At 43.9% G+C, this 15,247-nt stretch overlaps 1 protein-coding gene across 1 annotated transcript in view; it reads left to right on the top strand.

Annotated features, from left to right (window-relative positions):
• Window positions 1-15,247, top strand: part of LOC105453769 (putative odorant receptor 71a) — a gene marked incomplete at its 3' end in the record, with an annotated part of 75,549 nt that overhangs the window by 25,352 nt on the left and 34,950 nt on the right. The gene's annotated exons all lie outside the window — the stretch shown is intronic.

Below are 15,247 nucleotides of genomic sequence, written 5' to 3'. Positions count from 1 at the left end.
ATTGCTATTTTTTTCCAACAATGTGACGTTACATAATCATTCCCTTACCGCTTCTCATAGCTGCAATATAGGTGTGCTATTTTCTGGATTAGCAATGTTCTTAATTATTTCGGAAAGCCTCGTACTAATTGTTTCCAATGTAACCAGTTCACGCTTCGATTTCTGTTTGGGCAGCACGCCCAAACGTGAATGCAACTCGCGTTTATGGTGTCCGACTTGTCAGTAAGTAATCAGCCGATATAATTTCTCGCGTTCGCCTAATGCCGTTGGCTCATAGAATAGCAACCCCCGATGGCGATGAATATTTCACCTAGCGTACACCCGGGTTCTACCTCGTAAAGAGCCGCCGCATTGTTGTGGCGCAACAATGAGCGGGTATATCGTAAGCATCGGCAGCAACGTGCTCTTTTGTCCGCAAATTACACGTTGCGCAATATACAACGGGTATATAGGCGCGGGGCCACTCGGGCCTCTTCTGTTCGGACCCCTATCGGATTAAGGGCGGCGCGGGGCGAGAATCGTAGAATCGTAAAGATGACCAACATATGTTCGACGACTGTCCTAACTAATCAATTAGCGACCGGATAATCACACGGTCTCCGATCGTGCGTCGCTCCCGATCGGGTAGATCGTACCGACAGAAAGGAAACGGTTTTCCGATCCGTTCCGCCGCTGGCCTTACGTGTGATTCTGATTTTTCCCAGGATTAATTCCGTAATCTTTTATGAGGATTATGAGACTCCCCCCCGAGAATTAAATTGAAATTCTGCGCAAGTTATTAACTCCTTTCGCTCTCGAGAGGAATATCGTTAAACATATATAATCCGCCTTTAATTCTAACGAAAAGAAATTAATGTAAAAAAATACATTTGCAATAATTAATTTGTGGTAATTAATTATTTCGAAGAATTAATTTTTAACAATTAAATAAAATAAATAACACATTGCAGATTTGATTTTGAGCTCAGGCAAATTTTCGTATAGCTGCACTGTGTTGAACTTTGCATTGTTCGAGACTGTCTGTAACGTTACGCGTATTAGATACATACAAACGAGGTAAATAAAATTCAATGAACATGGAATACAAATATTCAGAGACGTGGAATGTAAATGAACAAAATTCGACGCGGCAATGAGGTCCGAGGTTAACAACCTCGTATCTCATAATCACGCGATCGACGTGAGGAAAGGTGTCCATACAGTTAAGCACAAAGAACGTCGATATCTAGCGTCGTGTCTGCTCTCTCTCTCTCTCTCTCTCTCTTTCTCTCTTATTTCTCTCGACCGTCGACCTGTTATAAATATTTCATTTCAATGAACAAGTGCATCATGAATAGGGGGGGGGGAGGGAGACCGAACTCGAAACGATGGAATGCGGCTTTACACCCGTGTGCATTGTCCACCAATCAGTCGTTATTTAGCCCACTTTCCGCCGTTCTTTCGAGAGGCAGGCCCGTGTCATGCGGGACCTCCCGCGTGCGTAGGAATAATCGTCGTTGTTCTCCTTCGACGCCCGCCGCATTTCCGACGCCGCGCCGCGCCGTCGCAGCTCGTAGGAGTGTGGTGCACGCAAAGGCGCATCGCGGTTCGTTTCGTATATGTCCGGGCGCGTGCCGCAGGTGTTCTCGATTCTTATCGAAATGCTCGAGCGACTGTTCTTCATCGCGGCACTCGCGTGGGTCGACTCCCGACACGTGTCACGAGACAGTGTCCACTTCCGGCGTGCACGATGACGAGCGGTCGGCTCTGTTATTTTCAGTTGCTTTATACTTTATTACACTCCATATTGAAATGAAGTAATTGTAGTAACAAGAAAAAGTAATAAGAGAAAGGCGTGTAAGGTTTAATTGAAAAGAAAAAGAAGATTATTAATGATTTATTAATGATTATTAATGAAAAGCACTTGATAGTAATAAACTAATTTGTGAGGGTATCAAATTAAAGCTTAAAGATAATAATACTCGCGCGTAAAATCGTAAATAAAAAAACAAATTACATAGAACAGAAGGAAATCCAAGTTGTTATTTAAAGTTTAGACGATACATTGCACGCAAATTAGTTACGGTAAAGCCCGAAACTTCTGAAATTTTTCTACTGTTCCGTGTTAACGCCTATTTGTCGAGAGCTTAGCGAAACAACGGTCGAAAGGTTGTCGATCGTAAAGACTGATAATTACCGTACTAAAATCGCCGTATACGTGTCGCAGTGGGTCAGTCTAGGGCCGAATGAACGTTAAGGGTCGCGCAACAAAGAGCAGGCCCATGTCGTTTCGTACGTCGTACCAATTAGGAGGCCCATTGTTACGCCGGGATCGGTTCGTCCTATTGGCGTCAACACGTGATATATATCGCGAGATATATTGCCGCCCTCGTTTTGGGACCTACGTGAACGCGCGCGCGTCACGTCCCCGTGAGTCATCTCACGGCTTTTAATCGGGCCTCGTTAACGTGAATAAACGCCACGCGGGTCTACGCAAACCCGCGCAAACCCATCGGCATCGTTAGCATCCACGACGGGTAAATATCGAAGCGCCAGCCTGAAATCGGAATCAGAATGTGCGAATCGCTGCCCGCGAGTTAAGAGTTTCGGCGCGCGCGCGCGCGCTACGCATTCTAACGGCTGATACACGCACCGATGAACGACCGGTTGCTGAATGAATGATCTCATTGTAAGCCTATCCTAATAATTAATTTACGACATAGGAGGGGGAGAGAAATTGAAGTTATATATTTACGACGGAAAATGATATAATTGATAATTAAAAATAGAAATTTATTTGAGCGATTGATTGAAATTTATCCCGAAACTTATTTTTATAATCATGAAGAAGATATAATTATAATATAATCGAGGATTATGTAAAGGACAGGTAAAATAAATTGCCTGAGAATATCTTTTGAATGGAACGTAGAGCTGCGATTGATTGTAATATTTTTTTTTAACGTTTATTTGACGTTAGTATAAATTCGATAACAACGTGTTTCTTGTTCTCGTCGGACGTGCCTTATAGGGCACGTGAGAATACGAACAATATCTTCGTGTTGTTGTACCTAAGTCTAAGATTAAGATTAGTAGTCACGCACCATGATACTTTCTCCATGATATCTTTCTTTGACCTTACTGAATTTCTCGTTTTTCTTCTATCCGTTTTTTTCTTTCCCTTGAAGAATTTTTACAATGGTTTCTTAATGGTAGAATCATAATGTGAAAAGCTTTCACTTATATTAATTAAACTCTTTGACGATTTTTATCTTATAATTTATTAATATTTTTTAATCGATTCTCATTAATTATTCATTAGAATTGAAATAATTGTCCTAAAGGATAATGTTTTTGATGCTTATATGAGAAAAGCGATCAAAAGAATGTAAGCACGTTGTGCTTAGTAAAATTATTTGCAATTCAAATGACAAATAATATTTAACAACGTATACATTTAATATATATTTAACAACAATATTGAAAATACTGATTGTTAAAAATATTGTTAAATGTCAACTCAAATGTGCAGTGAGTTTAGTAAAAGAAAGACACCGTACAATGTGCGTTCATAGCTGTAACCGAAACCAAGGCTGAAGAAGCCTATCTGGAAGATTTCTCAGTGCTGAGAAGGCGATAACGCGGGCCTGAATAAACAGTAACGCCTTTACTTACCTTAGGATGTGGGATAACACCAATTGGTGGTGAGTGGAACATATATCTCTGGGATATTAGCTACGTGTTAGCAATATTAACCGCTTCAATAAATCATGTATTCAGCCGGTTATAAACGGTGGTGAGCGGTATATAACGCAGCATGCAATGATAACTATATAATTAGGTGCTATATAGAATTATGTTACCACATGTGTGTGTTACAGAGTTTTTAGATAATCAAATGAAAAGGAAGTAAAGAGTTCAATTAAGTTTTATTTTAGAAAAATTTTGAAGAACAGCAAACGTAACTAGTGTTCTATTTGTATCATCCTTTTAAGTAGATATTCAACATTTGAATATCTGCTTGGAAGGTAAACTCTTAATATATTTCTTTTCCATTATATACATTTTGATTTTTTTACTTTTCTACATCGGGATTGCTTGTCATATAAATCTCCATCAATTTTCCAATTGAAGATAGCTAATCATCCGTGTTGATAAAGGGATGTTTTTGTAACTGTAATTCTATAAAATGCGTAAAGCAAGGTCGTGGAAGGATTGGCCGTCGTCTCATTCTCGGTTATATTGGCGAGAATGATACGCGGTGTGCACGGTGGAAGATGGTGAAGTATCCTATGTCGGAGTGTGAGAGAAAGAGAATGTACGCGCGCCCAGAAGAGCGAGATGACAAGGAGGTGTAGAGAAAGAGAAAGAGCGACACGGATCAAGGATAGTCTTTGCCAAATACCAATATTTGCGACCGCCCTGTTGGTACCCCTGCTCGACTCGACCTAACCCGACTTAACTCAACCGATCCGGCCGCAACTCACCTCCCGTTTACCCCCTTCTACCACCCCCTCTTCTTCCCTCCTCCGCCTCCTCCTCATCGCCTGTTCACAAGCTGCCTGTGGAATTGGGAACCGCCTGATGCGCCGCGACCTTCAAAAATTGCTCAGTCTTGGATACACCATGAGGAGGATAACTCGAAGGGAATACAAACTAACGGTCACAGCATAATCCTCATAAAGAACCTGCCTTTAATATGCCGTTTCCCCAAACGGCATTCATTCATTCTGTATATTCTCTTCTTTTGTCTCTTCTTCAGCTATTTCTTCTTCTTGTTGTTGGCTCAACTAGGCTCAATCGAGGCTATGATCTCGGGCAAGTGTAAGACATAGGGATCTAAAATTTAAAGAAATTTTCTAATAGATAACAACGTGTTACAACACTTAAATGCACTGATATCTTCTTTGTTTTTCGATCGTATGATGGAATTTTTTGATTTGAGTCAGAAAAAGGTCTGGGGGATACATAAGCCAGAAGGATAAATAAATCGTTACATGGTCATGCGGGATTTATCCCCGGTATAATCGGTTCTTCATCTAAACATCATAGCGAGCTGCGAAATTGTCTGCTCGTTCAACGGCGACAACCCTGCAGATTGATTTCGGGCGTGTGCCGAATCGTACCCTGGCCTCGATTGGCTTTTCGCCCGCGGGCAACCAGGCGGAGAGTAGTGCCGGTCATATTACGTGGTGTGTCGCGACGGTCGGCGGTGCGGGCATCGAGCGCGGGTCGCGTCCGATGCAATAAATAATAATTAGGCGCTAATTAGCGGCGGCCATGTTGGCCGCCGGCAGTTGTTGGCGAGCCGCGGCAAGCGAGCGCCGCCGGGGAGGATACGAGGAGGTTGGGGGCGAGAGGAAGGCAGAGAGGGAACGGGACGGCTGATGCGGCGAGGGTGGGCAAGGGTGGTTGCTCCCTGCGAGCGGAAGTAGGAAGGGAGGCAAGGGGGGTTGGAAACGGGCGGTTTAATCACGTCACACACCGACGCGGTACATTGCCGGGACGATAGTGCTCTCGCGTACCCCGAAGCACACGCCGACATCCATGCGCGCCTGTATCCGCGCGCGTATGTGAAGGTGTGCGCTTGTGAGAGTGTCCGCGAGCGCGCTTGCTTGTTCCGGACATGTTGACGATGTAGGGGCTAGCCTGTGCGGCCGTACGATAATACAACGAGCACGAGGGCGGATAGTGGAATTGGGGGTAGCGGCAGAGAGAGGAAGAGAGAAGAACAGAGAGAGGGAGAAAGAGAGAGGGGGAGAGAGAGAGAGAAAGAGAGAGGGTGGAAGGGTGAAAGGGAGGGAGGGAGGGAATCTCGCAGGACGGTGGTATGCGGAGGAAGAGAGAGCGGCGGGGGTGAACGGGTGGAGGAGTAGTGCGAGGTGGTCGATTTCACGCGGTCGATTGCTGGACCTGCAGCTCCACCCCCGTGGAGGCCGCTTTTGGCCATTCGCCTGCATACACTCCCAGCATCGTCTTGCCGCCTCGCGAAGATTGTCCGACGACCCTATGCGCGCGCGCGTGCGATGCCGGTATACATTTAGATAAGATAAGTACATGTATATCATTAATAAGAGGGGATATAAATATAATATTTGTCGCTCTCCAGTCATGAAAATAAGAAATTGCATTACAATTCCTAAAATGCTTCTTCTTAAAATAATAAAATGAAAAAAAAATACATAAGGAGCTAAATATATGTGTATACGTGTATCATGTATGAAATTTACTGTACTATAAAACATAGATGCACGATGTTAATAATTTTGGAGCTTCAGCAAAAACATAATCAAGGAAATGCAGATTAATAAATGTGAAATAAAGATTATTTTCGCTACTCTTTTGTGCGAAAAATAACTTCGAGGAATATTATAGAGCTTTTTAATAAAAAAATTTTTCTGTGTGTCCATGACAATTAGAAGTCTAAGGCTTTCATTACTATTTGTATATTGTCTTTGCAAACGAAGCATTACGCCAACAAGATGATCGAATGTTAGGCATTGTTTGTCGCTCGCGCTACGCGCGGGGCCTATCCTCGTGCAATGCTGAAAGAATTGTTAAACCAACGCGAGAACGTTTCTGCTTTTACCTGTGAATCGTGTGAAACTTTCGTCGCCAGAGTTTCTGCAAATATTTAAATTGGCCGCGGTGCCCGATGCGTGCTGCATTCCCCTTAGAGGAAAGACTCGAGGTCTCACGTACGATGCCATTTGCGCGAATCCGTTTCCTTGCCATTTGCGTCATCGTCGTGAAACTTGCAGAACTAGGTAAAGAGTATGAAAAAAATCAATTCGAGACACATACCTATATAGCTAATTGTGTGATTGAATGTGATTATGAAAGTGACTGTAATATTATCGGTGATACATTATTGCATATAACACAATCAGTCAATTTGAATGTTGATGAACGCTCATCATCCCCGAGGACGTTATCATCTCTTATTCCTCATCGCATGTAAAGTGATTACTCGCTGTAAATCTAACTTCAAATAACCGAGCTCATTATGAGTTTAAAACTCATCACACGCACCGAAAGCCCAACGGGTGTACATTTTTACGAGCGAAAAACGTTTGTTAACGCGTCGGCGATGAGGAAGGAGGGGGGAAGCGAAGAGGTGGCGAGTGAATCGGTGGACTGAAAGGGACCCGGGGAGTGGCTACGGCCGCGTATCGTAATTCCGTCGCACATTACCATTTAGATTAGTTAGATTTGCAGGTAAACAGGACGCGCGCGGCGATCGCGGAGCACAAACACGAGCGCGCTTGCCGCCCCCGTTGACATTTTAATTTCATCGCGATAATTACTTTCAAACGGATGGCTTTTTAAGTAGATTAAAATATTCCCGTACCGCGCGCACGTCCACATTCGTATAATTAATGCACTTTCGGGCCGCGAGCGCGGCGGCGGGGCGCGGATCGGGTGACAGTGGTCGAGGAAGCGGGGACGGGGGATTCGGGGTCAAACCAGGACCGGACGATATATTCGTCTGGCGATATATCGCCATTCGTTGGACGAGTTTTAACGGGCGCCACGTTCATACGCGCGAGTGATTTTAACTCGATTTTAATTCGGCGTCATACAGCCAGTTGCGCGAATTTCATTATCGTTGCTGCAGTCGCGAAATAAAGTCCTCGAGGCACGCCGATGAAACAATGACACCTCCATTACATTTACTTGCTGGTGGATCTTATTTGCCAATTGCCACGAAGAGTAGAAGATATAATTACGTGGATTCTTTATGCCAGACAGATTGTAGATATTAAGACCTTTATTTTTATAAAATCATTGTAATTGTCCATGTTTTAAAAAGAATTTTCATTACTTAAATGAATCTAATCATCGTAAAACTGTGAAATGTAAAGCAATATAATTATCTCAAAAAGCCGAAATTTCTTTTCAAGTAGTAAACTTTTATTCTTTTCCCTTAAGAAAAAGTGTTCCAAAAAATTAATTGCTGTATTATCAGTTTGCTGATACAGCAATCAGTTTTTTGGAACACATTTTCTTAAGCGTTTAAACGGAACTAAAGAGATCCTTTAAAGATTTCATTACGTTTTTAACGTGGAGCACTTGGTTAAAGTAGTACAGTATTAGACACCGAATCATGCGTGAAATGGCCGATAGAAAATATGAAACAATTATAGCGTTTACCAATAAACAATTTTGTTTATCCAATCGGTGCTGTTTCCGCACTTCAATGATCTCCATGCTCATCCACCGGGATTTGTATCTCCGCTTTTTTCATCACTACTTTTTTTTTTGCTTCGATAACCATGCGATGAAACGGTCTATTGGGACAAAAGGGGGGAGAAGTGGGGGAGGGAGAGTTTTGTTTGATAAATATTCGTTTTTCGTCATACGATCCTGTTAAAGAAGATCAGTCAGCGTCACAAGAGAATATTTATATTATATAGGATAGTAAAGGATGTGAAGAATATATTTCTTTCGTTAACATATATAATCAATTTGGGACTTATGTGTCATTTTCAATATTTTGATTTTATTATTGGGAGATCAAAGAATAGATAATATATATATAAAAACATAGATTTGTATTTATATATATAACATTATAACGATAATAAGATATATAAAGCGATCTAGCTCTTTGCGAAAAACGTTCAACCTTGACAATTATCATCGGCAATCAATTCTCATGATTCAAATCCAACAAATTGATGTCGTCGGTCGTGTGGCGGCCGTTATGCCGGGGGATGGTTTAAAGCCAGGACCCCTCTTCCCACCTTCTCCTAAGGGATATGGCGGAAGAGGTTTCGCGACAGACGGGCTGCAGCTCGTGTAAACAATGGCACCACCTCCTTCGGGGAGGCTAAGCGTAGGTGGACGCGGGCACGCGTGTGCACGCGCGCGCGTGTGCGTGAGGTGCTTATTGGGTCCGTCGGGGGTGGGGTGCGCAGAAACAACCCTCTGGCCAAACATCGCAACATCAATCAGCACCAGTCACTCGAGCGCGGACCATTGGCGCCAACATTGCGATATTGCCTGCATTTACATTCGACGAGGAAAAAGATAATGGTATAGACGCGCGAGATAGTATTGCACGACGGTTGACCGACGAGCGGCCAGATTAGATTTAAAAGTTGTGCAGGAAGCTGAAAATTGTCGAAGCCCATCACGGAAGCTGATTATCGCTATATATATATATATGTTACGATGTTACGGTCCGGTTCTAATTGCGTGCTTCTATGCGTGCGCGCACCGCGGCCGGCAGAATTACGCAGGAAAATTTCATTAAAAAATTCGCGCAATTACAAATTTGGTAATCGATTCTGCAGAATCGCGGAGCGCGACAAACTTGCGTGCGGGAATGTAATTGTGCAATTTTCCGTTCGCTTAATCGTTACGGGAGAATAAATTGAAGTACGATGAGGAATGTAAATAATGTATATTTATCAAACGCGGCGAAAATCATGTAACAACTAATTACGAATCGCCTGACGTGAAGGACGTTTGTGTATAACGGCAACAAATTGATATTACGCGACACGTCTGTGTTGAATTGACATTTACGAGTCGGAGACGTACTAACCGCGCCCCAGTTACGCCACTGGCATTTCAAATAGCCTAAGGACATCCTCTGGGTGCCGTACAGATATCCTCCGAGGAATATCCTCGGAACATTAAAAGAGCGAACAATAGGCGCGTATCCTCTGTGCGCTCGAGTAAACTAAATGAGATATCCCTAGAATTGCCCTTAATATTCCGGAATACTTTGCAGGCGAAAATATTACACTTGGAAGAATAAATATAAAAGCGTTACAAATACTTCTAATCAGTTACAAAGGTATTTATTATTTTCCTTATGAGAAAAATGTAAAAGTCATAATTGAATTATTTGCCGGCGTTTAAAATTGAAGAATCCATTGGTAGCTCGCGTATCGGGTGAGAAGTAACCGGCTTTGTTTTGCATAGCATTAGCCCATATTATTGTAAGCCGACACACTTAATTCTCACCCTAACACGCGCCCTAACGATTTAAGCTCCTGCACGCCCCTTCGCTTCAAGGATTCAACTGACACGCCACTCGATATGACACATTCTACGATCTTTTTTAAAGCGTAGAATTTTTAAAGCGTTTTGAATTACGCAGAAACATTACTGCAAATCCTTTTCTTGAGATTTTTGATTTTTGACAATGGAAAATATTTATTTACAAATCGTTATGTCATTACGTTATCACGGCATTTGAATTACACAGTAGTATTTTTTTGATTATTTAAGAGTAATGTCGAAAATGAAAACGTGTGCATTACTTCGTGTGTCGCTCCGTTCCGAACGTGACACTAAACAACCGACTGTTTCTTCCCCACGGGTGATACCAGGCAATCAGCTGAGCTTTCGACCCCCTGCTCGCCGCTATGACGTAGATGAAGATGGTAGATCCATTGTTGTCGCAGTGAGTCAGTATTTGGACAAGAGCCCCGTGCTCCTTTGCCAACGTGCGATTCAACTTTCAACAGCTTACACCCTGCAGGATTTCGTTTTTGCAAGCAGTTCGCGTTAGAAAAGACCTGCCGCATGCATCAGTTACGCTCGGCTGAAGATGCTGATAATACTGCAGAAATTCTCGTAATACGAAGAGCAATTGACACAAATACGTAGTCGAGGGTTTCAAAGCAATGAGACGTTAAGTCACACGATGGAGAACTCTGACAATGAGAACCTCTTGGTTTACGCTTATTTTACAAGTACGATCGTAATCAAAAGCTTTTGAATTTCTAATAGAAACGACTGTCGAGAGATAAATAGGAAAAAGTCGCTTGTATATATGTATATGTGTGTGTGTGTGTGTGTGTGTGCGTGTGCGTGTGCGTGTGCGTGTGCGTGCGTATGCGTGTGCGTGTGCGTGTGCGTGTGCGTGTGCGTGTGTGTGTGTTTTACTTGCAGTTTAAATAAAACTTGTTAAAACGATAAAATCTTTTTACATTCGGAAAGATGTATCGAAGAATATTGAAACGGGAATTGCAGAACTCTAATCCCGATTTAGTGCACCATCCACTTATTATGCCATGTTATACAGCCGATCGAGAAGCGTCGACCGAGTTAATACTGTGCAACTACTTCCTCGCAAACTTACATCCAACGCGCCGGCACCACTCTCCTCTTACCTCCTCGCCCGTTGGATATCTCCCTCCTCAGCACTCCGATCAAAGCCCCTCGGGCCCTCTGTGTAGACGTTGCAGGCCGCGTAAGCGAGCTCACGCGCGCGCAGTAGTGCACGCACACGGACGGTGCAACGCGTACAGAGACGCCGCACACCCACCCGTCTCTCGCCTATACCTGCCGGGAATAGATTAGGCGTGTGTTGGCGCATTGTCGTAGGGACATATGTAGGCTCTAAGTAGGTTGCGTGTGTTAGTTGCGCAAACATGTCTGCAGCGTTGTCAGGCGGGCAGGAAATTACGTCCGCCTTTAGCCGCTCTCTATATTACGCCACCCCCCCGGGTACACCCGCTCTCACGCGCACATATATACGTACACGTATACATACATACATACAGACACATTCCAAACTCTTGCGTATCGTCACGTTCTCTATCGAGGTTTACGTGTGCGTATATGTGTGTGTGTGTGTGTGTGTGTGTGTGTGTGTGTGTGTGTGTGTGTGTGCGTGTATCTCTGCATGTATGTGTGCGGGTGCACAATCCACCCAGTCTCAGGACGAGGCGGCCTCGTACGTGGGTACCTACCTACCTACCTACCTACCTGCCTGAACCGGAGATACGTGTGTACACAGGCGGCGTGTGTACCGCGCGGTATGGCAGAGATACCTCGGGCTAACAATAATGCGACTAGTTGCAAATGGGACGGATACCCGTATACCTGCCGACGTGACGACGTGTAAGATGGCAGCGGCGCATATATATGACGCCAATCTCGAGATCTCGCGGAGATCGGCGCGTGGACGTGGAGCGCCATTAGCGTTCAGATATCATGCCGCGATACGGCTCGCTGTCATGACGTCGGATGTCGTCGGCGTGACGTGTATTCGTGAGGAAAGCGAGAATAGCGCGATGTGAAATTTAACGGTATTGCGTCTGCAACGATTAGAAGCATGCGCCACTTGCAGGCGGAATGCAAATGGAGAACGCAGTTTATTACGTAGAGCGTGTTCAGTTTGCGGACAAAGTTGCGTTCTTTTTATATTCAATTTAATATCGTGTCATATATATACCATTACCTTCTTTAATCCTTTCAAGTCATATCGCCAATATTACACATAAATTAAATTCCTAATACACATATCTTACGGAACAAAGACATCGAGATTAATTGACGTCCACCGCAAGAGGATTTTTTTTCATTAATGCTCTAGTATTATTAGTAAGAAATCTCGTCGTTCTTGGTCTCGTCGGGATATTGATTTACTATCTTTTTAGAACGATCGATGGAGACCTGGTTAGGACCATAGGATGTCCTAGCTCGCCGCTCGCGCTCGCGGCGACGAATCACGGCAGATTTCCGCAGGTGCTCGAAAAGATGGACGTTCTCTCCGTGGCCCTTTATCCGCGCCGCCGACTCTGGTGCCTATACCATTGAATCATTGAACACTTATGCGGGCGCGCGCGGGCCCGTCCAAACAACGTTTCGGACAGCCTAAGGAAACACATTTGCCTGCGGGCAAACACGGCCGCGGCGAGTTGCGTCTTGTCGCGCAGCCTCCGGCACCAAAGTGGAACGCAGAATGTGTCTGGGACTGTTTGCACTGCAGGACAATATTCCGTGTCTTTTAAAGGACGAGGGGAGGGAGAGAGAGAGAGAGAGAGAGAGAGAGAAAGAGAGAGAGCGCACGCGGTGTTATTGCGTTTCTCTACACGCGCGACCCCCTTTCTTCCGCAGCATTATCACCACCTTCACTTCCGCTTTGTGGACTTAAACGTGTTAGATGACTTTTCTCTTGATCGATGTGTACGCAGAATGCACCAAATTAGACTCTTACAATTTGAAAGTAAAAGGAGAGATAGCTTTGTATCCGCGTGCTAAAGCATTTCTTCTTTTGCGATGCAAATAATGTTGATTACTTTCTTTTTCCGATATTAAGATATCCGAAAAAATAATTATTTATTGATTTTATATTGTAATAAGTACAGGTCGAGTTACCGCGTTTGAAATTTTGTAATACGTTCTCAACCGTACCTTTTAATCTCATGAAGAGACGTGCTTTTCCATTAAAATCTGATTTTATTCTCATACAACGTGTGTCTCATATTACGTATATTGCTTGGACGGCAAGCGCGAGGCGAAGAAGAAGAAGAAGCAGAAGAAGAAAAAGCATATGCAAAATTAAAGAGGCGCGGAGCTACGAGGGAGGGGATGAGGGCAGGGGGAAGAGGAGAGAGAGACGAGGGGCACGGTGCGCACCAACGGCGAGTTAACGTGACCTCTCTTCGTGCACGCCGGGAATTCCCCTGTCCCCCCGTCTATCCACCGGCGACACCGAAATCCTCTGGTGCGGCGGGAAGTCGTTAGGCGTTTTCCGACGCGAGATAAAATTCCGGGAAGCACGTCGGAACGACTCTCCGCGCGCGCTCCACGGGGCTACGGGTATTGTTTTAACGTGTTTGAGTCAAATATTGACGCAAGTTGGGCTCGCGAGGCGGCCCGGAACGAAACGCTCGCGGAACAAGATGAGACGGAACGACCCACATAGCGTCCACGTCTCGGAGAACCGAGAACGGAGGACGTCGCGCCGTGCCACCTTCTTCGTGGTAACGAAAGGAGAGGCGTAACGAGGGAAAGAAAAATAGTCCCCCTTCATCTTTCTCTCTCTCTCTCTCTTTCTCTTTCTCTTTCTCTCGTCATTCTCTTTCGCTTTCTTTGGGCGTTTTCTACTCCATCACTGTTGCTTGTGCGAGATTACCGCCATCGGAATGTGTCGTAATGCACAGGTTTTCTCGATATCGTATTTGATTTTCTACAAGAGATAGGGTTAAAGCCAAAGAGAAAGGAGTGATTTTTTTAAAAATCTTTTCGGCATCGCTGACATTATCTCGTTGTAACGAAGACACTACGTTCGATTATTGGTTCCATGAAAGGCGCTTCGAATCACTCAATTATTTCACATCCTTCCTCGCTCATATCCTGTCAAACAATTGCGACCGAGAACGCGCTTCGAACGGGAAATTACCACGCCTAGATCGACTAGAACACTGCACGACGTGTGTCTTGGGAAATTTCAAATGCGAGTTGCGTATACATTACATAGTGAGGTCATCTTCAATTTTCGAGACTCTTAAATTATGAGATGATTTTAATTAATTAATATCTTAACAAATCAAATTTTATGAAATAGAAAAACTATAGAATGCAATATAATACATAATTTTATTTTTATGCATACTTTTTAACGTTTTCATTTTATAAATGTCATTTAAAAAATTATTTTTATATTATATTTCTGCAAACGTCTCTTAAAGTATTCACGATTTCGTACTTTTAGAACTCTCTGTAAAGTACTATTATTAAAGTACTCTCTGTAAAGTACTATTATTAAACTCACACCCTCTTTCAAAACGAGCTTCTGAATCGACGCGGCGACATTATTACTTCTCGAGGCCTCGCGAGTACTCGTGTGGCAGCCATTGCCGTTGGAACACGCAGAGAAAAGCAGATCGGAGGAGATCCAGGGCGCGTAAACCGCTTTGGCTCTCATAAAATCTCATAACCCCGGGGCGAGCGGCGGCATGTAGCTGTGGATTCGAAATAGAAGAGGGGTCGATAGATACGATGGGGTATATCCCCGAGAAGAAAGCGAGAGACGGCGAAGAGGACTCGTTCTATGACGACGAAAGGGCAGCGCCGATCACGTTGTTGTAGCCTGCGGTGAATCTTCAATGGGGCACCGTAGGGCCCCCATGGGGGGACGTTTGTTTGGACTTCGGATCGCGTCTTTTTGCCGGAACCCCGGGATTCCGTCGCGTGTACAACCGCATGTTGTTGGCGGGGGTGCTTCTGCAGTGTATTGCTCGCGTTAGTTAATAAAAAATAACGGATAATACGAATGCGAATGAAAATCAGATGAGAAAGCTCAATATTGGATTTGATTTGGTTTCTAAAATACTTCGTGATGTCCGGAAGTTAGAAGTTAACTCGATTTGTATAAAAAAGCGCAATATTTTTGTATCAAATAATTTTATATTTAAGATTTTTGCACGGCGAGAATTTTTTTTTAAATTTACCCTGCAAATCGTGTTAATTGTGGGACAATATAGTATTTAGGCAAATTTTACTGTGCACTACAATA

Source organism: Wasmannia auropunctata, unplaced genomic scaffold (assembly GCF_000956235.1).
Source record: "Wasmannia auropunctata unplaced genomic scaffold, wasmannia.A_1.0 LD335995.1, whole genome shotgun sequence".
Classification (NCBI taxonomy): Eukaryota; Metazoa; Arthropoda; class Insecta; order Hymenoptera; family Formicidae; genus Wasmannia; species Wasmannia auropunctata.
The sequence above is the reverse complement of the archived record's forward strand: the minus strand, read 5'-3'. Positions and strand labels throughout refer to the sequence as shown.